Source organism: Carassius carassius, chromosome 24 (genome assembly GCF_963082965.1).
Source record: "Carassius carassius chromosome 24, fCarCar2.1, whole genome shotgun sequence".
Taxonomy (NCBI): Eukaryota; Metazoa; Chordata; class Actinopteri; order Cypriniformes; family Cyprinidae; genus Carassius; species Carassius carassius.
Genome location: NC_081778.1, coordinates 10,196,526 through 10,220,054, shown reverse-complemented (window position 1 = coordinate 10,220,054; position 23,529 = coordinate 10,196,526).

Genomic DNA, 23,529 nt, shown 5'->3' with positions numbered 1-23,529 from the left:
ACTATATGGTTAGGTTAGGATTAGGTTTTGGTGTAGGGTTACTTGCATGCAATTATGCATAATTAATTCTTATCATAATAGCAAGTACATGTAATGTGTAACAAGGACACCTTAAAATAAAGTGTATAAGAATATATAAGTTAAAATGGCATATACTTCTTATGATGCAAATGCTTTCTTGTTGCTACACTACATCTGTAGCATATGTAAGACCGACAAAAACTGAACATAACAAAGAGAAAGAAGAAAAAAAGTAAAAAGAACTCAGCCGGGAGTAGGATGGATTTATTTTTTATCCTTTGCTCATTGAATTCTGAACACCCACTAAACTCCCTGCTATGAGAAAATAACTCACAATTCTCTATAAGACTCCAGGCAGCCACTCAGTCTGTCTTCAAGAGGACTGACTCCATCGTCAGGATGCAGGTAAATGCAGCACCTATAGCCCGACTCACACAGTCGGCCTCAAGCATTATGTATTTTGTAAGCTTAGGATTTACCTTTGTCTGACAAATGTTTCACAGCACTTTCAACTGGTTTAGTAACAGAAAGAAAAGAAAAGAAAAGAAAGGAACTCTGCCATGACAGACCAAATACACAGTAAAAAAATAATTGTATATATTTATAATATCTTTTAAATACTGTTTTTAGTATTTATTCTATTACAATATTTCATGTTTAAGTCAATGTGGTACTTGCTGTTTCTTCATCTTCATCTTTCACTTTTTGAATGGAATTAGTGAAAGATGTATATATATAGGTTCTGGTCATATAATTAGAATATCATCAAAAAGTTGATTTATTTCACTAAGCACACTCCTTCACTGGAGTATTAATCCTCAGCACCTGTTTACAATTTAGTAATTTACTCACTGGCACCTGTTCTCAATCACGTCATCAGCTCACCACCACATATAAGCACGCACCTCAGTCTACTCATTTGTCCGATCTCATAGCTGCACAGCGGAAATCTCCCTGTTCCAAGTTACCTGCATTGACTCCTCTAACTTACCTCTCTACCTACCTCTTTATTAGCACGAAACTCCTAGACTCCTGTGTTCCTCCAGAGTTCCTCCAGCATTCCTCCTGTGTGTCTCCAGCGATTCCCCTTCCAAGTCCTCCTCTCATACGTCTCTCCCGAGGTGTGTGCAACTATTCCTCCATCCTGGTCACCCCACTGTCTGCGCGGAGAAAACCAATCTCAATTCCAGCCATCAATACCATACTCAATGCCTCCTATGGATCTACTCACCTACATGTATTTCTGATTTACATATATACCTGTTTTAAAATAAACCTGTCAACCTTTAACCTTCTGTTCCCGAGTCTGTGTTACAAAACTTGTACAACCCGAATTCCGGAAAAGTTGGGACGTTTTTTAAATTTCAATAAAATGAAAACTAAAGGAATTTCAAATCACATGAGCCAATATTTTATTCACAATAGAACATAGATAACGTAGCAAATGTTTAAACTGAGAAATTTTACACTTTTATCCACTTAATTAGCTCATTTAAAATTTAATGCCTGCTACAGGTCTCAAAAAAGTTGGCACGGGGGCAACAAATGTCTAAAAAAGCAAGCAGTTTTGAAAAGATTCAGCTGGGAGAACATCTAGTGATTAATTAAGTTAATTGATATCAGGTCTGTAACATGATTAGCTATAAAAGCTTTGTCTTAGAGAAGCAGAGTCTCTCAGAAGTAAAGATGGGCAGAGGCTCTCCAATCTGTGAAAGACTGCGTAAAAAAATTGTGGAAAACTTTAAAAACAATGTTCCTCAACGTCAAATTGCAAAGGCTTTGCAAATCTCATCATCTACAGTGCATAACATCATCAAAAGATTCAGAGAAACTGGAGAAATCTCTGTGCGTAAGGGACAAGGCCAGAGACCTTTATTGGATGCCCGTGGTCTTCGGGCTCTCAGACGACACTGCATCACTCATCGGCATGATTGTGTCAATGACATTACTAAATGGGCCCAGGAATACTTTCAGAAACCACTGTCGGTAAACACAATCCGCCGTGCCATCAGCAGATGCCAACTAAAGCTCTATCATGCAAAAAGGAAGCCATATGTGAACATGGTCCAGAAGCGCCGTCGTGTCCTGTGGGCCAAGGCTCATTTAAAATGGACTATTTCAAAGTGGAATATTGTTTTATGGTCAGACGAGTCCAAATTTGACATTCTTGTTGGAAATCACGGACGCCGTGTCCTCCGGGCTAAAGAGGAGGGAGACCTTCCAGCATGTTATCAGCGTTCAGTTCAAAAGCCAGCATCTCTGATGGTATGGGGGTGCATAAGTGCATACGGTATGGGCAGCTTGCATGTTTTGGAAGGCTCTGTGAATGCTGAAAGGTATATAAAGGTTTTAGAGCAACATATGCTTCCCTCCAAACAATGTCTATTTCAGGGAAGGCCTTGTTTATTTCAGCAGGACAATGAAAAACCACATACTGCAGCTATAACAACAGCATGGCTTCGTCGTAGAAGAGTCCGGGTGCTAACCTGGCCTGCCTGCAGTCCAGATCTTTCACCTATAGAGAACATTTGGCACATCATTAAACGAAAAATACGTCAAAGACGACCACGAACTCTTCAGCAGCTGGAAATCTATATAAGGCAAGAATGGGACCAAATTCCAACAGCAAAACTCCAGCAACTCATAGCCTCAATGCCCAGACGTCTTCAAACTGTTTTGAAAAGAAAAGGAGATGCTACACCATGGTAAACATGCCCCGTCCCAACTATTTTGAGACCTGTAGCAGAAATCAAAATTGAAATGAGCTCATTTTGTGCATAAAATTGTAAACTTTCTCAGTTTAAACATTTGCTATGTTATCTATGTTCTATTGTGAATAAAATATTGGCTCATGTGATTTGAAAGTCTTTTAGTTTTCATTTTATTAAAATTTAAAAAACGTCCCAACTTTTCCGGAATTCGGGTTGTATATTTTATTCATTCATTACACGGACCGATATATTTCAAATGTCTATTTCTTTTAATTTTGATGATTATAACTATACAAATTCAGTAACTCAGAAAATTAGAATATTACTTAAGATTAATACAAAGAAAGGGTTTTTTGAAATCTTGGCCAATTGAAAAGTATGAACATGAAAAGTATGAGCATGTACAGCACTCAATACTTAGTTTGGGCTCCTTTTGCCTGAAATACTGCAGCAATGCGGCGTGGCATGGAGTCGATCAGTCTGTGGCACTGCTCAGGTGTTATTAGAGCCCAGGTTGTCTGATAGTGGTCTTCAGCTCTTCTGCATTCTTAGGTCTGGCATATCACATCTTCCTCTTCACAATATCCCACAGATTTTCTATGGGGTTAAGGTCAGGCGAGTTTGCTGGCCAATTAAGAACAGGGAAACCACAGTCCTTAAACCAGGTACTGGTAGCTTTGGCACTGTGTGCAGGTGCCAAGTCCTGTTGGAAAATGAAATCTGCATCTCCATAAAGTTGGTCAGCAGCAGAAAGCATGAAGTGCTCTAAAACTTCCTGGTATACAGCTGTGTTGACCTAGGACATCAGAAAACACAGTGGACCAACACCAGCAGATGACATGGCTCCCCAAACCATCACTCACTGTAGAAACTTTAAACTGGACCTCAAGCAACATGGATTGTGTGCCTCTCCTCTCCTCTCTTCCTCCAGACTCTGGGACCCTGATTTCCAAAGGAAATGCAAAATTTACTGTCATCAGAGAACATAACTTTGGACCACTCAGCAGCAGTCCAGTCCTTTTTGTCTTTAGCCCAAGCGAGATGCTTCAGACGCTGTCTGTTGTTCAAGAGTGGCTTGACACAAGGAATGCGACAGCTGAAACCCATGTCTTGCATATGTCTGTGCGTAGTGGTTCTTGAAGCACTGACTCCAGCTGCAGTCCACTCTTTGTAAATCTACCCCACATTTTTGAATGGGTTTTGTTCCACAATCCTCTCCAGGGTACTGTTATCCCTATTGCTTGTACACTTTTTTCTACCACATCTTTTCCTTCCCTTTGCCTCTCTATTAATGTGCTTGGACACAGAGCTCTGTGAACAGCCAGCCTCTTTTGCAATGATCTTTTGTGCCTTGCTTTCCTTGTGCAAAGTGTCAATGGTCTTCTTTTGGACAACTGTCAAGTCAGCAGTCTTCCCCATGATTGTGTAGCCTACAGAACTAGACTGAGAGACCATTTAAAGGCCTTTGCAGGTGTTTTGAGTTAACTAGCTGATTAGAGTGTAGCACCAGGTGTCTTCAATATTGAACCTTTTCACTATTTTCTAATTTTCTGAGATACTGAATTTGGGATTTTCTTTAGTTGTCAGTTTTAATCATCAAAATTAAACGATATTCTGATGATGATATTCTAATTATATGATCAGCACCTGTATATCACTATGGTTGATTCATCGTTGAGTTCATTATCACTAGTATGTGAACTTTCTGCTGTGATAAAAAATTAAACTCTCAATCCCCATTATAATTTGAACACTGCTATAGCATATACCATCCCAAATATATTTATGCACAAGGTAAAAGGTTTTAGATTAGGGACCAATTCTCACTATTAACTAGTTGCTAAATTAGCACGCATATTGGCATGTTGGTTGTTTATTAGTACAACTACCTAACTAACTATTTATAAGCAGCATATAAGGAATTTGAGGAAAAAGTTGTAGTTAATAGTTATTTTAAGGTGTCCTTGTTACAATGTAATTATGCATGTAAGTACTGAGTAATATTATTTAACTACATGTACATGGATGGTTAGGGTAAGGATTTGGTTTGGCTTAGGGTTACTTGCATGTAATTATGCATGATTAATTGTTGATATAATAGTAAGTACAGTACATGTAATTTCTAACAAGGACACCTTAAAATAGAGTGTTACCATTATTTTTAATACAGTTTTTCTGAGTCGCTTTGGTGCATTTCTCGAATCATCCTTACTATTTGCAAAGAAGTAAAAAAATTTGTACAAACAGCACCACAAAACAGATTACCAGCAAAAGCCTGTAACATACTCAAAATATTTAGTTCATCTCACAAAAGCAAGTATTTATGTCAATGAACATATCAATGCCATCAGAATACAAAATGTTTGTGTCATTGTTCACAAACAAGATGGTCAAAATGCTTAGTCATGTTGTCAATATAACAGTGCACTTTGTTAGTATAACCTGATGTAAACTACGGCAACATTTTGGATGACAGTGTATTGAACAGTATGCCATATGCTTATGTATTCCATGTATCCATTTCAAAAGTACAAATTTACACAATACTGTATGTGGGATATTGATTGAAAGAGACTGGATAGAATTCACAGTTACACTTTTAGTAAGTGATCTGACCCAAAAAAAAAAAAAAAAAAAAAAACTTTACAATGCCATTGTGATATAGAAAAGGAAAAATAAATATGGGCACAAAGATGAAAATAAGTCAATTTTCAGAATTTGTAACTCTTGTGTTGTCCTCTGTCTATAAAGTATATGCTTTCCAACTGAAGATTAATGAGATGAACAGCTGGACGACTACTGCACAGAAAACTATATAATACATTTTGAGCGACATGACATTAGCAAATGATAATGTAGGAAACTGCAGATAAATGTGCATAATCAATTGCATGAATGTACAAAAGCAATCGCAACTTGTTCAAAAGAAAGAGAAACTGGTTTTAGGAAAAAGGAAAAAGAGATATGGGCACAAGGATAAAAATAAGTCCATCAGAATTTGTAACTCTTGTGATGTCCTCTATACAGTATATGCTTTCCTACTGAAGATTCATGAGATTTATACCTTTGAGCTATTTCAGACAAATGGTTCATCATTGATTGATCTACATTCTCTTCATTAGTGAAGATTCACTTGCACAATTCATGCCAAATTTACAAAAAGTCTAATCATAATGTGCAAAAAGAAATTGCTTAACAGTTTATGACAACTAGATGAACCATTTTGCATCTAATGGCTTATACGATGAACTAAAGACTAGATGTTTTGAGCGGTAAGACTATTGCACAGAAAACTATATTATCAATTTTGAGCGACATAACATTAGCATCTGATAATGAAGGAAACCGCAGATAAATGTGTGTAATCAATTGCATAAATGTACAAAAGTAAATGCAACTTGTTCAAAAGAATAATAATCTGGTTTTATGATGTGTATAAATAACTAGATGATGTGGAGGTTGTACAAGTAGTTTTGAGAATTTCATTTCTGATTTGAGAAATGCACCAAAGCGACTGAGAAAAACTGTAACAATTTCATACACATAGTGCAAATTAGATGTTGTCTTTCTGATTTGGTCAAGTCTGCTGGTCCCTGAAGCATCTCCTCTCAGCATCAACAGAACAACAACTGCATAATGAATAGCAATGAGCTTCGGTCCTACAGAACAACTGGCATTCAACACTCCAAAATAATCTCCACAAAAACAGGGAAACATGATTCATTAAATAATCCAGTGGCAGAGTTCATCATTTGGAGTGGATGCGAGGATGCTGGCGCATGAGTAGGGCAATTAGTTTGAGTGTGTGAGTCAGAGAAACAGCAGCCTCATTGTCACCACCTGGCCCCTTGCCACAGGGATCCCTCAGAGGCCTCTGGGTAGATGTCAATTATACGTAGGCAAAGTATGAGCGCTATCACGAAGACTAGATCTTCATAGCCATAGAAGGACACCAGTAGAGAGCAGTTCTAATAATAACAAATGAACAGTACAAATTATAATTCCAGATAATCGTTGTAATTATCCAGAATGCTAAAATCAAAATGTAATTCTACATCTGTAACTACATTGTCAGACCTACCCATAACCCATGTTTTAACCTAACCATACCACCAAACTTGTCCCTAATCTTAACCGTAACTCACCTCAGAAGCAAATATGTTTTGCAATACATTAAGAACACAATAAGTACATTGTAGTTGATTTTTGTTGACTGAATTAATTTTGTGACACAAAATATAGTATTTAATGTCAAAATGATGTTACACTTATATGTATGTATGTTAGATGTAAAATAGCAAGTTGCATGCTTTAAAAAAAATTATTTGTGCATGAAATTCACAATCTATTTCCTTATAAAGGTGAATGCAGTTTTCATTTTGTAGATTTGTTTAAAGGGGGAAATTGATGGACAAATACATCCAAATGTGACAAAAATGTGCATTTGAACATTTAATAATCAAACTTTCATTTAGTATTTGGTTAACAAATAGCGTTGTCTGAATCACAGAATGCAAATTTTTTTCTTTTCTTTTTTTTATATATTTAATTTCTGTAAAACATATTTGTTAAGGTATAAGATTATACAGTAAGCTGCTTCCATTTATCTTAACTGTACTAAAACAGTCCATTACACTGGTTGTTACTGCAAACTTTGGTTTGTTACCATATTTTATTTTTGAACTAATAAATATACTGGTTTTGAAGTATAAATTATTTTACAGTTTACTTTGTTATTCTTCTAGTTATTCAACTAACTGTTAAAGAATGTGTAGTCTCGCCCATTCCCAGGAAATATACCTACTGTACATGTTGAAAAATTATTTTTTTCCCAGAAAGAAATATGCAAAAAAAGGGAAACAAATTTATCAAGAGAATTACTGCAGCATTCTGCAGACTAAATGCATTTTGTGACATTCTGAATCATTAAATTGAAGGAACTAAATGTATTCAATTAAAATGAAAAGAATCACAAAAACATGTACACAAAATGCAAATACAGACAAATGCAAGTACTGACATTATCTTTCACTTTTCATTTGATGAAATGCAATTGCCATTTGTCTTTCAGTATAAGAAATAAAAATGTCAATTTGGTCATCAAATACTGCATCCATTCTCTGGAAAAAATCAGTCTGGTTACACTTGGTGCACCATATATTAGCCCATATACTAACAAATCAGTTGCAAGCAATTGCTTCTATAAAACTGATTCAGTAATATACAAACACCCATTAGACACATTACAAAATATGAATAGAATATAATTACTGTGAATAAAATGCATTACTGTTCTGTAATGTTTCTGGTAATGGAAAACAATGAGTCAATGTTAAGCAAATGAAGCCAGTAGAGGTGACAGGATGCAGCTATTATCAGTGTAGAGATGATGCTCATAGTGCAGAAACACTCTACTCATCTCATTGTGAGAGCACTGGGTCTCTTTTGCAAGCCCCTCATCCCGTATCTTTGACCTACTTGTCCTACGACTTATTTATCCATATTATGATCTGTTAGGTGTGACGGAGGGGTGAAGGAAGGACTGGAAACAATAGCGAGTTAGACGATTTAATGAAAATAAACAAACAAACAGGAAACAGACAATGATGCTGGGAAGACGGCAATCCAAGATGGTGGTGAGGTGGTGAGGAATCCGGATGATGGCGGTGAGAAGGCAGCAGGAGAGGATGGCACAGGAACTGCGGGGATAGAGCCGAAGGTAAGTAATGGTGGCTGAGTGGAAGTGCGTTGAGTGGATGAGGTTCCGGAAAAACACGAACATCCAAAACGCAGACAACACTGAAGCCGAACAAACAGTGTAACGACATTAAACAACGATCTCACAAACACAAGACGTGAGACAAGCCAATATATAGGGAATGAGTAATGAGTGACAGCTGCTGCTGATGACAATTAAGGGAGACGCCCACAAACTAATCAGTGCAGACGCGAAACACACAGACTTCACCACAAAGTGCAAATACCCAGAGATCACGGTTCACCAACCGTGACAGTACCCCCCCCCCCCCCCCCTAAGAACTCCTCTTGGAGTTCCCAGAAGGGCCTACCTTCTGATTGTAGTCATCAATAAGGGAGTGATCCAATATGTCCCTAGCAGGTACCCAACTCCTCTCCTCCGGACCGTAACTTTCCCAGTCCACCAGGTACTGGAATCCTCGTCCCCTCCGTCTCGAGTCCAGAATACGATTAACCGAATAAGTCGGCTCCCCATCTACGAGATGCGGTGGCGGGGGAACCGGAGTAGGCGGATTAATACGTGCATAAAACACGGGTTTAATTTTGGACACATGAAAGGCGGGGTGTATCCTCCTATAAGCTCGAGGTAGTTTGAGGCGGACTGTCACCGGACTAATGATTTTGGTGATAGTAAATGGGCCAATAAATTTGGGAGCTAATTTATTAGAGACGGAACGCAGAGGAATGTTACTAGTAGAAAGCCACACCTTTTGACCCACGACGTAAACGGGAGGCTTTGACCGGTGGCGATCGGCCTTGGCCTTAGTGCGCTCCCTCACCCGGAGTCTCACGGGCTCTGGTCCAGGTGCGGTGGCACCTCTGGACAAATGCGTGAGCGGAGGGGACCGCGACTTCAGATTCCAAAATGGGAAAAACTGGTGGCTGGTAACCTAAACTGCACTGAAACGGAGAAAGGCCCGTAGCTGACACTGCCAACGAATTGTGGGCGTAATCCACCATAGAGAGTTGTTGACTCCAGGAAGAAGGATTCTTGGAGACCAAACATCGCAACGTCCTCTCTAAATCTTGGTTGGCTCGCTCAGATTGTCCGTTACTTTGGGGATGATAACCCGAAGACAAGCTAACTGACACTCCTAGCAATTTACAAAACTCTTTCCAAAATTTGGATATGAATTGAGATCCCCTGTCAGAAACCACGTCTCCCGGGAGGCCATGAAGCCGAAAGACGTGATCTAGGACAGTGACCGCTGTCTCCTTGGCTGTAGGTAATTTGGGCAAGGGAATGAAATGTGCCGCCTTCGAGAATCGGTCCACTACGGTAAAAAACGACCGTCATGCCATTAGAGGGCGGGAGGGCGGTAACAAAATCTAGTGCGATGTGGGACCAGGGTCTCGAAGGGACAGACAGCGGCTGAAGAAGCCCATCAGGAGGCCGGTTAGATGACTTACCACTGGCACAAACTGAGCAAGCCAAAACAAAATCGCGGACGTCACGAGCCATACGTGGCCACCAGAATCGTTGTTTAACCAACCCATTAGTTCTACTTATCACTGGGTGACAAGCTACATTAGAACAATGACCCCACTGGACAACCTCGGACCTTAACTCCTCCGGCACAAATAAACGGTTCGGTGGACAACCGGACGGAGGCGTTACCCCTTGTAAGGCCGTCTTGACCTTCGACTCAACCTCCCATACGAGTGCTGAGACCACTAACTTCTCAGGTAAAATACACTCGGGAGTCACCGGGCGGGCGGAGGGATCAAAAAGACGTGATAAAGAGTCGGGTTTGACATTTTTGGAACCCGGGCGGTACGATAAAGTAAACTCAAAGCGACGGAAAAAAAGTGCCCACCGAGCCTGCCTGGAATTGAGTCTTTTGGCAGTTCTAATGTACTCTAAATTCTTATGATCGGTCCAAACAATAAAAGGTACCCCTAAACCTTCCAGCAAGTGACGCCACTCCTCTAACGCTAATTTGATGGCCAACAACTCTCTATTGCCAATGTCATAATTACATTCAGCAGGAGATAATCGATGAGAGAAAAACGTGCAAGGATGTACCTTATCGTCCGAAGCAGCACGTTGGGACAACACTGCTCCTACCCCCACCTCTGACGCGTTGACCTCCACCACGAACTGCCGTGTGGGATCAGGGGCCACAAGGATGGGAGCCGAAACGAAGCGGCTTTTGATGTTAGTGAACGCAGCCTCAGCTGCGTCAGACCACCTGAACGGAGTACTGGGAGAGGTCAAGGCTGTCAGAGGTGAGGCTAGTTGGCTGAAATTGCGAATGAAACGCCGATAGAAATTGGCGAACCCCAGAAACCGCTGTAGGGCCTTATGGGAATCTGGAGATGGCCAATTTATCACAGCCTTAACTTTGTCAGGGTCCATACGTATTCCCTCGGACGAGACGATATATCCTAGGAAGGGGACCGACTGTGCATGGAATACGCATTTCTCGCGTATCGAGGGTCGATGATGTTGTTGAGGACTTCCCAGCAGAGATCCCACCCGATAGTAGCCTCAAGTTTACTACCGGGCTGGCTCCTTTTACCGGGCATGAGTAGATGTTGTGTTCAGAGCCTCCACAGTATAAAGATAGTCCTTGGGATCTCCGCCGTTCCCTCTCTCTCCGGGACAGCCGAGCTCTACCCACCTGCATGGGCTCGTGGTCGTCGACGGGACCGACCGTGTTCTCTCGACTCGAGCGCCCCCTAGCTGGAGAGATGGTATGACGCGTAGGACTAGGCTGGCGACCCAGGTGGTTAATCCATGCATCAACTCGTAAGGCCAAGTCGATTAATCCGTTAAGTGTGGGGGGCAGCTCGAGGAGGTAGATCTCCTTGTGAACACGGTCGGATAACCCATGCAGGAATCGATCTCACTGCGCGGCCTCGTTCCACTGGCACGCGGCCGCCAGGGTGCGGAATTCTATGGAATAATCCGTGACAGATGACGTGCCTTGGCGAAGATCTGAGAGCTGGTGAGCGGCCTCCCTGCTGGCCGTGGCTCAACCGAATACCCTCCTCATCTCCTCCGAGAGGGCGTGGAACAAGGCACAACACGGATGTTGATTTTCCCACACCGCCGTCCCCCATAGGGCGGCCTTGCCCGACAGTAACGTGAGCGTAAACGCCACTTTGGATTCCTCGGTGGCGAAGGGTTTATTCAAGAAAGTTCTGCAAAAGGCTGGCTCACCGGAGTAGCTTTCAGGCGCCGGAAGTCGCGGCTCTGGCCGGAAGTGATCCTGGGGGGTTTCCCGGGGGGCGGGCGGCGCAGGCGGTGCGATGGGCGCAGTGGGAGAGGTGAGCTGATGGATCTGCTGGGTGAGCTCGGACACCTGTGCCACCAGCGCTTGGACAGCGCGTCCGGTGTTCGAGTTGCTCTCCTGCTGCTGATCCATACGTTTCACACTGTGGTGCATAAAGTCCGTGAGGGTGTTGGTGCTCGCTGCTTCCATTGGGTAAGATCGTTCTGTGACGGAGGGGTGAAGGAAGGACTGGAAACAATAGCGAGTTAGACGATTTAATGAAAATAAACAAACAAACAGGAAACAGACAATGATGCTGGGAAGACGGCAATCCAAGATGGTGGTGAGGTGGTGAGGAATCCGGATGATGGCGGAGAGAAGGCAGCAGGAGAGGAAGACAAAGGAACTGCGGGGACAGTGTTGGGGTAGTTACTCAAAAAATGTAATTAGTTACTAGTTACTAGTTACTTCTGTAAATTGTAATGAGATTACTTTACTAGTTACTAGTGACCGCTGTCTCCTTGGCTGTAGGTAATTTGGGCAAGGGAATGAAATGTGCCGCCTTCGAGAATCGGTCCACTACTGTCAAAACGACCGTCATGCCATTAGAGGGCGGGAGGGCGGTAACAAAATCTAGTGCGATGCGGGACCAGGGTCTCGAAGGGACAGACAGCGGCTGAAGAAGCCCATCAGGAGGCCGGTTAGATGACTTACCACTGGCACAAACTGAGCAAGCCAAAACAAAATCGCGGACGTCACGAGCCATACGTGGCCACCAGAATCGTTGTTTAACCAACCCATTAGTTCTACTTATCACTGGGTGACAAGCTACATTAGAACAATGACCCCACTGGACAACCTCGGACCTTAACTCCTCCGGCACAAATAAACGGTTCGGTGGACAACCGGACGGAGGCGTTACCCCTTGTAAGGCCGTCTTGACCTTCGACTCGACCTCCCATACGAGTGCTGAGACCACTAACTTCTCAGGTAAAATACACTCAGGAGTCACCGGGCGGGCGGAGGGATCAAAAAGACGTGATAAAGAGTCGGGTTTGACATTTTTGGAACCCGGGCGGTACGATAAAGTAAACTCAAAGCGACGGAAAAAAAGTGCCCACCGAGCCTGCCTGGAATTGAGTCTTTTGGCAGTTCTAATGTACTCTAAATTCTTATGATCGGTCCAAACAATAAAAGGTACCACCAGCGCTTGGACAGCGCGTCCGGTGTTCGAGTTGCTCTCCTGCTGCTGATCCATACGTTTCACACTGTGGTGCATAAAGTCCGTGAGGGTGTTGGTGCTCGCTGCTTCCATTGGGTAAGATCGTTCTGTGACGGAGGGGTGAAGGAAGGACTGGAAACAATAGCGAGTTAGACAATTTAATGAAAATAAACAAACAAACAGGAAACAGACAATGATGCTGGGAAGACGGCAATCCAAGATGGTGGTGAGGTGGTGAGGAATCCGGATGATGGCGGAGAGAAGGCAGCAGGAGAGGATGACAAAGGAACTGCGGGGACAGTGTTGGGGTAGTTACTCAAAAAATGTAATTAGTTACTAGTTACTAGTTACTTCTGTAAATTGTAATGAGATTACTTTACTAGTTACTGCATTTGAAAAGTAACTACTTATTACTTTACTTTTTTAGGGCCCTATAAAATCCGTTTTAATTTTTCTCAACTTCTTTTTAATGGTTACATTTAATTGTATTCATTAAAAAGCATGTCTAATTAATTTAATTCATAACACTTATACATTTTCACAGCAATTAATTAAAAGTTTAACAAAAATTACATGTTTAGGGCCCTATGAAATGTTTAATTTTTTCTTTAACATATGTTTTATTTTTTAGCAAGTGTAAATTATTTAAATGCATAAAAACAACTTCATTTATTACATTTTCTTAAAATAGCCTTATGAAATGTTTTTTTCCCCTCAGAAATTCTGTTGTGTATTTACATTTTTCTGGTTATCAAATGAAGGCATAAAACATTCATTTAGATTTTCTTTTAAATATAAATTGCATTTCTTTTTTCTTCTTCTGAGACATATATTTTCAATCTGAGTATGAACAACAAACACAAACTATGCAGCATATAGTAAAAACAATCGCACAAATTGTCTTCAACAATACGGTGCAAAAACAGTGCAAATGATTCACAAACTACATACAAAATGAGTGAGAAATATTCAGAGTGCAACAGAAAAAAAATAGTGCAACTATCTTTATGAACTGTATAATTATATAATGATTTACATAGTATGCATAATATAAATGATCGATCCGTTGGCTGTAATCTGTGTCAGAATCATTTTATTGGGACATCGCCTAACGACCCAAGACATAAATTCCAGTGCTTTATCAGATATGTAGGCCTACAACTGTTTCATCCTTTTTTTTTTTTTTTTTTTTATGTCAAAGTAGGTACTCTGTCGAGTGTTTTTTGTGCTTTTTCGGAGAGTTTTCTCATGCAAATGTGTTAGTATTCATGCACTCACGACAGACTTTACTTTCACTTTGTTTTCGTTCATTTTCCAAAGCAATAGGCTATGTTAAGTAGTAGTTCAAAAGACTACTTATTGGTTTAATATGGGAGAGTTTGAACCAATCTGGGCACGGGGGTGGGACTAAGCATCACCGATCATTTCTGTTTGGCTCAGAGGAACGAAAGCATTGGTTTCTTTGACCAATCAATGTTGTCAAAATGCGATGACGTAATCACGTACACTATGGCGCCTCTAAGCGCTAAGATCAATCGTTATCGGGGAAACCCAGCCCAGAACTTTACACACAGGCAAACACGGCATGTGTAACGCAGGAAAGCGTGTTCCTATAGTCTAGTAAAGTAGTGTAGTTACCAATATTATTAGTTTAATGCGTTACTTTACTTCGTTACCCAAAAAAGTAATATCGTTACTGTAATCCGTTACTTTGTAACTCGTTACCCCCAACACTGTGCGGGGATAGAGCCGAAGGTAAGTAATGGTGGCTGAGTGGAAGTGCATAGAGTGGATGAGGTTCCGGAAAAACACGAACATCCAAAACGCAGACAACACTGAAGCCGAACAAACAGGGTAACGACATTAAACAACGATCTCACAAACACAAGACGTGAGACAAGCCAATATATAGGGAATGAGTAATGAGTGACAGCTGCTGCTGATGACAATTAACGGAGACGCCCACAAACTAATCAGTGCAGACGCGAAACACACAGACTTCACCACAAAGTGCAAATACCCAGAGATCATGGTTTACCAACCGTGACATTAGGTCCAAAACCAAGAACCAAAAGCATACTTTCATGGTATTGTAATATTAATCAACATGACTGTTAACTGTTATATTCTTCAGAAACCACACAATCACTTTGAATGGTGAACAGATACTAAGTCAATCCTTTATGAACAAATAATTGCAAATCAAACCATAATGCATACAGAGAACACATCAAATAAGGCAACATAAACCCATATTGGTTCTCACAAAGTCATGACATTTGGTCATGTGACGTGAGAACAGAGGAGGTTTCACATTAGCTATTTTTTTGAGATTCATGTCTTCATATTTAATGTCATTTGTGTATAAATGATTTGATTTGAGAGTGAATATAGGCGAATGCAGTATTTGACCTGCCTTGGTTTGCACATAGCGCTTTTTCTTCATTAGCATTCACATTTTGGAATGAAAAAACTCGGGGGATTTCTAATCCACATTAAACAGAAACTAAAGACAAATTCCAACCTCTGTTTAACCCCATTCTTTGTGAATGACTAAGACATGTATCTTACACTCTCTTCCCTTGTCTTTCTTTTCAACATTTGTCTTTCTTTTGTCCTTCTTTTGAAATCTGAATGGAAACACAAGCTTTTGGACATCTAAATGATATATGGTAAGTTGTTGTTGTGTTTAATAGAGATTATTCCTCTTCCATTTTTAAATACAGCTGATATACATAGTCGATAGATAGATAGATAGATAGATAGATAGATAGATAGATAGATAGATAGATAGATAGATAGATAGATAGATAGGTAGATAGATAGATAGATAGATAGATAGATAGAATCCAATGGCACAATTGTAATCCAAATGTTTTACTTCTGAAGGAAATTATACATTTCGCACCTTTTGTCTTGGGATTTTAATATTTATAGTACTATAATCCTGTTCTCAGCCACAATAAACGAGTTCTAGCTGAATGTTTCTGAACAGTTTTTCATGGCAGAGGGGACACAATTTAGCAGGCTAGACTGACCACAACTCACACAGTAACACCTTCTGACCAGCTTCAGGGCACTTTTTTTCTCCTTTCTCGCTCTTACACTCTGCTGTGCACCAAAGAACAAAATGAGACACATTAAACTGTACCGTTTGCTATTAGCACTGCCATTTTCAAAATATGTATCTAGCAGACACAATCCACATAATAAGAGCTTATTAAGATTGATTGCTAAATAAGAAAAAAATACTTTATTGCACTGATGATCAATAGCATTTCACATTAATGTTTGTTCTTCCAACAAGTTCTCTTTGAAATGCCCAATAGCAGGTCTCACAGTTATCGAAACAAACAACCCTTCTTTACAGTAGCACGTTAAGATCAATTTTCTGAATCAACATGTTTAACAGCCTTCTGCACATTTCCTGTCTGTGAAAAGTGGCCTTTTCTAGACACAAGTTTAATGGTGTACAAGAGACGAGAGCCAAGCTGGAACAGCATGTAAATGTTAAAAAACTAAATAAAAAAAAAGATAAACTCAGTCCATGTTTTTTGGCATGTATAATGATTCTATCTAACAAAGTTAATCACACTTTTTAACAATGTTTATGTAAATTAACTGAATTAACCTTTGATTTTGTTTCCTTCTAGATTTCACTCTTATTTCTTTCAGTAAAAAAAACAAAAACAAAAACAAAACAAACAAACAAACAAACAAATTAACACTGAATTCACCTTATGAATGAAAAATCAATTCAGTAAAATAAGTTTAAATTCCTTATTTGATACCATTTTTTTAAATTGGTTAAATTGATTTATCCTTGTTTGATAAATGACCAATTAGAAGAAATAAAACAAACAAATAAAACCAATAAGATTCACATATAAATGCCTTCACAGAAATTTGCTTTCATCCGCTTTCAAAATAAGTAATTCAGTCTCAAGTTATATTCAACTGGAAACATGACCAAGACCAGAACTTGAAAATGTTATCCATTTTATGTCTGAAGAACTCCATCACCACATGATATTTTGCTTATTCGTCTTGTAGAAATTAAATTCTGTTTATATGGCTCTTTTTATTTTACAAAATATCTCATATAATGAGCTATGGGATAACGAGGCCTTATCAACTGTGTCATAAATTATAAATCACTCTCAAAAGTCTTTTTTCACGTCATCCTTGATTTCTTTGCTTACTACATCATCTCTAAACACATATAACTTATCACTACTTGACTCATTGAATTCCCCAAATTCTCCGGAGAGACCTAAATTGCATCTGCTCTCTTCCGCTCCACCGATCAGAGAGAGCATGAGCTCCTAACCTTGTGCAAGATCCGGAAACTGAAAAGGCAACATACTAAATCCTCATTGGTCAGTATTCCCAACACAAAATTATTTAATTGGCTATTTAAATGCCCATGAAAACATTATATAATACATAAAATAAAAAAGAAAGAAAAGAAAAATCACATCTTCTTATTTATCTCATTTAATCATGTTTTAATGCTACTTTTAACCTGGGTTACAAAAGTCATTTCAAATTGTGTTTATCTTTTTTCCACCAGAAACCACAGAGGTCATACACTTTGTTTGGACAATATTGCCAGCATTTATAGCTTTGCTATGAAGACATGTTGAGTGGCTTATTCATTTTAGTGAGTCATGGCTATTGTGACAAGCACCCATATTGACTTTTGTCCTTTTGTTCTCACTGCAAAGGCAAAGTCAATCCAACTACGCAATGCATAATGCACATTATGCTCAAACCACACTCACAATTGAGGCAAGACCTCTGTGTTATTGAAAGCACTGTATTTCAGTGTTTGTTTTTCACCTGCTTTACATATAACCTCAGAGTTTCTGGACAGTAAAAGAGCTAAACAAAAGATGAAAAAAAAAAACACAGAAATTTAACAAAGCAGAAAACGCTCATCCGTTGCTCATCTGTATAGATTGCTCCTCTCTTGAAAGAAGCTGCCACACACCAAACCAGGCTCTGGAATGATGGAGTGACTCCAGTGACAAATGCTAAAGTGTCCCCAAGGAAAACGACAGATAGATAAGAGTGTGAGACAACCACCCACTCATAAGCAGAATACTGGAGTGACAGCGGTTTGATAGATTAACATTTTGCTTTAATTGTGCTTAAAACTAGTAGTGAGCTAGAAACCTAGTAAATGATACATCAGAATTATTTTTTTTCCCCTTTATAAATTATTTAGTGTGGGTATATAAGGTATATCAGTCAGTCAGAATTTCCCCTCATTCTCTGATTTGTGTATATTATTTATTCCTAAAATATGGTAATTTTTTTTTCTGGCTGTTGACAATTTATTTGTATTCTTTTTAATTTTATGAGGGGTAAAAGATATCCAAAATACTCTTTAAATTCTGACAACAACTATAATGTATTTTATTAAAACAACATATAATACAAAAAAACATCTTGTACTGTGATTAATCAGCTGGGAAAATATGGCAATATATATTACTTACAGTTTATACCCTGTTTACATGTTGATTTTACATCAGTTTGGGTATTTAATAATGTAAACATATGATTAAATTATTATAATAATACGAAGATAAAATATTTATAGATAAAATCAAATTAATTAAATAAAATGTTGGTATCAATGGTAACACTTTATAATAACTTTCATTAATAAATCATTAACAAACATTATATAATGCATAATGGATCATTAGTTACATATTCAATGAGTTAGAAACGTGAGATAATGTGCTTGTTAATGTTTGCTAATAAACTTATTAAATAAACATATAATGTTTAACAAATCATTATTTCATGGAAGTTAAAATACTTACAAATGACATTAAACTTTCAGTTTCATTATGATTTTAAAAGATGTTATAAAATGATTAAAAGCTTGTGTTAATTCACAACATTTTTGCTGCTATTGCGGTGTGATGGGGTAAGGCTAGGGACAGGTTTGGTGGTTTGGGTAAGTTTAAGGGTTTGTTAAAGGGTCAACAGCATACAGGGGTTAATTTGATTATTATAAAGGAACACAGTCCAATATTTTTATAATGGCTTATTTATGATTCAAAGAATATTCTGTTTTATGATAAACTGAAGAGTAGTATACTAATGTGTTGAGGCAATAAAAACATATGTTTGCACCAAAATTTCAATCTGTTAGTTGCTTAGCAAGCTTAGCTAAACTTAACCAGCCAACCTTTACACAAGCCTTGTTCCATTAGCTCAAAGCCAATAAAGATACTAAATGATTAATAATCAATTATAAACATTTACAAGTGATGAATGGTTTCCATTTTAGATTGACTACTGCAAAAACATGAATGAAATACTAATAAATGAGTAGTAAAGATGTAAATTCAGGTTTTTCAGGACACTTTTTTGTCATTGAGATGACTACTCATAAAGGTATTAAGGATTAGTAAACATTTATAAACATTTGCAAATGATTAATAGATTATTTGTTAAGATATGTAAATAGAGGTCTACAGAAAGACCAACAAAATAATGATCATATGAACTGAAAGTTTACTGACATTTGTAAACATTTCAGTTTACATTAATCATATATTAATCATAAGGTAATGTTTAGTAAGTTCATTAGTAAACGAGAACATTATCTTATATATCTATCTATGTGAATATATATTAACTAATGATCTGTTAAGCGCTATATAATGTTTGTTAATGAATTATAAATGAAAGTTATTATGTTACATTTCATATTTGAAATTTTTTGACCCCCAAACAGAATTGTTAAAATAATTACTGTTTTCAAACAGGTTTCTCAAACGCTCCCCCATCTGCCATTGGTCAGAAACACATAATCCTGGTCCAAAAATAACAAAAATTAAGACTGTATTCAGCTTTGTCTTCTCTTCCGGATCTGTTGTAAGTGTGTTCACGATGCTGCTGACGTGTTTTCTGGTGTGCCCAATAACAAAGATAACACGTCAGCAGCGTGGTACGTCAGCAGCACCACTGCAGTGTTGTTATTATTCATGCAACCATACATTTTGCTGTTATAGTTTTTATTTATAACCATTAGCTGATAACTTTGTATAGTGCTCTTATGAATGTTTATGGGCCTATAGCATGTTCTTTGAAAATTTACCTAATATACTGAATGACTTAGCATTGACTTCTTCATGTCATATTTCATTTCATTGTAACCTACTTGTTCTACAGATCTATGCACTAGAGTTAAATGCTACTGTTTCTGACATCGTTCATAACGTTTCTTACCGATAATATCTTACCGAAAAGGGTTTTTTTGGGGGGGGGGGGGGGGGTTCCCTTACAGAATGCAATAACTGCCGATTTAAGTACCAGCGATGCAATGTTGCCAGATATTGCTATAAACAAAAACCTTTAAATAAATAAAATAAATGGAAATTATTAAAAATATTTTGCTAATTAGATAAGATAAAGATATCACTGACCCCTAAACAGCAATTCCTACTTTATTAGCTTTCTAAAGTATCAAATTACAGTTTTCTACAACACACCTAAAACACACATTTGGAAAAACGGTTCATTTCATGCTCAAAATCACACATTGTAAACTAAACCCCAAAACTAATTTTCAAAATACAATAATAAACTAACACAATACACTATGTCTAACAAAACACTGCAAACTAAATTTTAAAATCAAATAATTATTAAAAACACTAACACATGTTCTCTTCCAACAGGAACATTTAGTCAATCATAACAATGATAAAAAAAACACTATCATCAGCTAAAATTACAAAACTGCATTATTTTATGTGTCAGCTCTACCCTTATACAATACACAGTATATTGTATTGATCATAGATTGTTTCTTTTTCACACAAGATCAGCCCAAAGAGTCCTCTTTTAGAACATATGATTATGCGATTGAAAAAACCTCAACACTTGAGTGTGGTTGGGAATCAGCTATGATATATATATATTTGCATAACTGCAATAAGCTGTTTCTCATTAGCAATGTGAATAAAATACAGGGAATATATTTGTGTTTCAATTCACAATATGAACAGCTGTTCACTTTGACTTTAGCCTATATAAGTTATGTTTAGAACATGATGTTATCTGTTCTGACATACAGTATGAAAGCATTTGTAAATTTGACTGTAAAATTACATTGTTTTGGTCTTGGTTGTGCTTGTGTAAAAAATAAGTTAAAGCATTTTAAATTGGTGTTAACTGTATGCATTTTGTATCAAAGCAACAAGAAATGTGTTAATTGTATAGCCTACAAATACAGATGTTATGCTAACCGTGTTAAGAGTTTAGAAAACTTGTTAAATGTATTGAAAAAACTGTCATAGCGATTGTAAAAAACTGTATTTATATAGTTTTTATATAGTTTTTACCTCTTGTACACAACCACATCCAAGTGATCTGAGGGCGCACGCGCTTCCTGGTGTGTGACGTGTGCGAGCGCTCTGGCTTAGTCTGCGCAAGCGCCGGAAATTCTCTCTCGCTGTGACCTCATAGCTGGCTACGGGGCTGGTTAGAAGAATGGCATCTACGCTAATATTAGTCTGTTTCTGTCTTGATCTGAGTTGAGTGTAGCAACCAGATCGAGTCTGTATTCGCTGTCACTGCAGTCACCCGAATCCAGTACGTATCCAGACCAGATGGTGGATAAGCACCTAGAGAGAACCTCTACAGCCCTGAATGTCTGCGGAGACCAAGACAGCTCGATAAGTCCCAGATACAGATCCCCTGTAAAGACCTTGTCTCAGACGACCACCGGGACAAGACCACAGGAAACAGATGATTCTTCTGCACTATCTGACTTTGCTGCAGTCTGTAAATGAACTGCTGTTTTCGTCTGGCCAGAGGAGAACTGGACCCTCAACTGAGCCTGGTTTCTCCCAGGGTTTTTTTCTCCATTCTTTTTTTTCTCCATTTTCTTAATCTACATCACATGCTGTGTTTTTCCAAAGAAAGTGAACATCTCTCAGGTGGCTCTTGGGCATTGAAGTGTTTAATTGACAACACTTTCATATTGGTGCGTGTGTGTTTTGCCCCAATGCTAATTTTGTCCTAAATCCAATGGTCTGAAGCAACATGAGCTCTGACAGTATTATTAACAATAACATTTATCTGAGCAATAATTAGAGAAGGCACTCTTATATAAATAGCTTCAAGTGCAATAATTACGTGACAAACATTTTAGCGACAAGAGTGCATGGCAGTTTGCAATTAAGAGTTCTTTGACTTTATGAGAGCCTCTTAATATGATTTGAAACATAAGCAATGATTTGGAGTGTAAGTGAGGTCACAGGCTTTTACTGCTCGCATCTCCTTTTCTCCAGCTGCTCTTGTTTGGAGCTACGTGTATGTTGGCAGCAACGTGTATCACTGGCGCAAATGTTTGTTAAATGGTTGGTTCACCAAAAAATTTAAAATAAAATAAAATAATTTTCTCCCCCTCATCATTCCACAAACCTGTATAATTTTCCTTTTATATATGCAACACAAAAGAAGACATTTGGTTTATGTTAGTCAGACAAACAAACAAAACAACAACAACAAAACATTATGACATTTTTCAGAACATCATCTTTTGTTGCTAATGCCAGGGATTGACCTGCTTGAGCGTATTGAGTTAGCTCAACAGTGAATGAACAGATTTTCTAACAGGTTAATTTACTCAACCAAATGCATCCTACACATAATTATGAGATGAATCAGATGTATACGCAAGATAAATATAACATGACAACTTGCATGTGCACAAAATGATACAAATGCACAAGTGAACTTTAACTGAGATAATGTAGATGCTAGTCATGTAGGGGTGCAGCTCTCAGCCTGTGGTTAGAACCATATATTCTTGTACGACAAATGTACTTACATATATTATGCTCTTGAGCACAATAACAAGCGAACATGTAATGGATTCCATTTATTTCTTTCTATTTATTTTGAGTATACCCTAACCCTTTAGACATTATACTAACTATAACCAAACAATATTCAAATAATAAGAAATTTAGTTGACGTAGTTGGAAAGTTGTATTGCAATAGTGTATGAATTATGTATAAATTCACATGGAAGAACTTTTCTTTTAATACATAATATTTTATATAAAATGTTTAAATTTGCGGTTTAATTTTGAATTTTGAACTGAAATTTAATTGACTAATGACATAATTTTAGTCTTAGTAAAATTAGCGAATATGACAACATATTAATTCAATTTAAATGCTGTTTTTGTTCAAAAATTCCTCTGTTTTTGTTATTTTGCATCACTATAATGTAAACACTTGGACCATATCTCAGTATGTTAAAATTGGTTTATTTAATCTTTCTCATGTGGAAAGCTAATTTACAACATATTTCTATCATCTCTTCTACACTGCAGAGGGGAAGAAAGTATAATGTATTTTTGAAGCCTGCAGGCCGGATGCTGGCAGTCTGAGAAAAACAATCGAGTACATAAGAACAGATCAACGGGACAAGGACCCAACAGACCGAAGGCAAAATGGCAGTTCATGAAAATGTCCCTGGAGGCCTTAAGTGCTCTCATATCCGCCTGGATGGAAAAAGAGAAGAACGTCATCAAAAGTCAGGTACATTTCAGTCAGC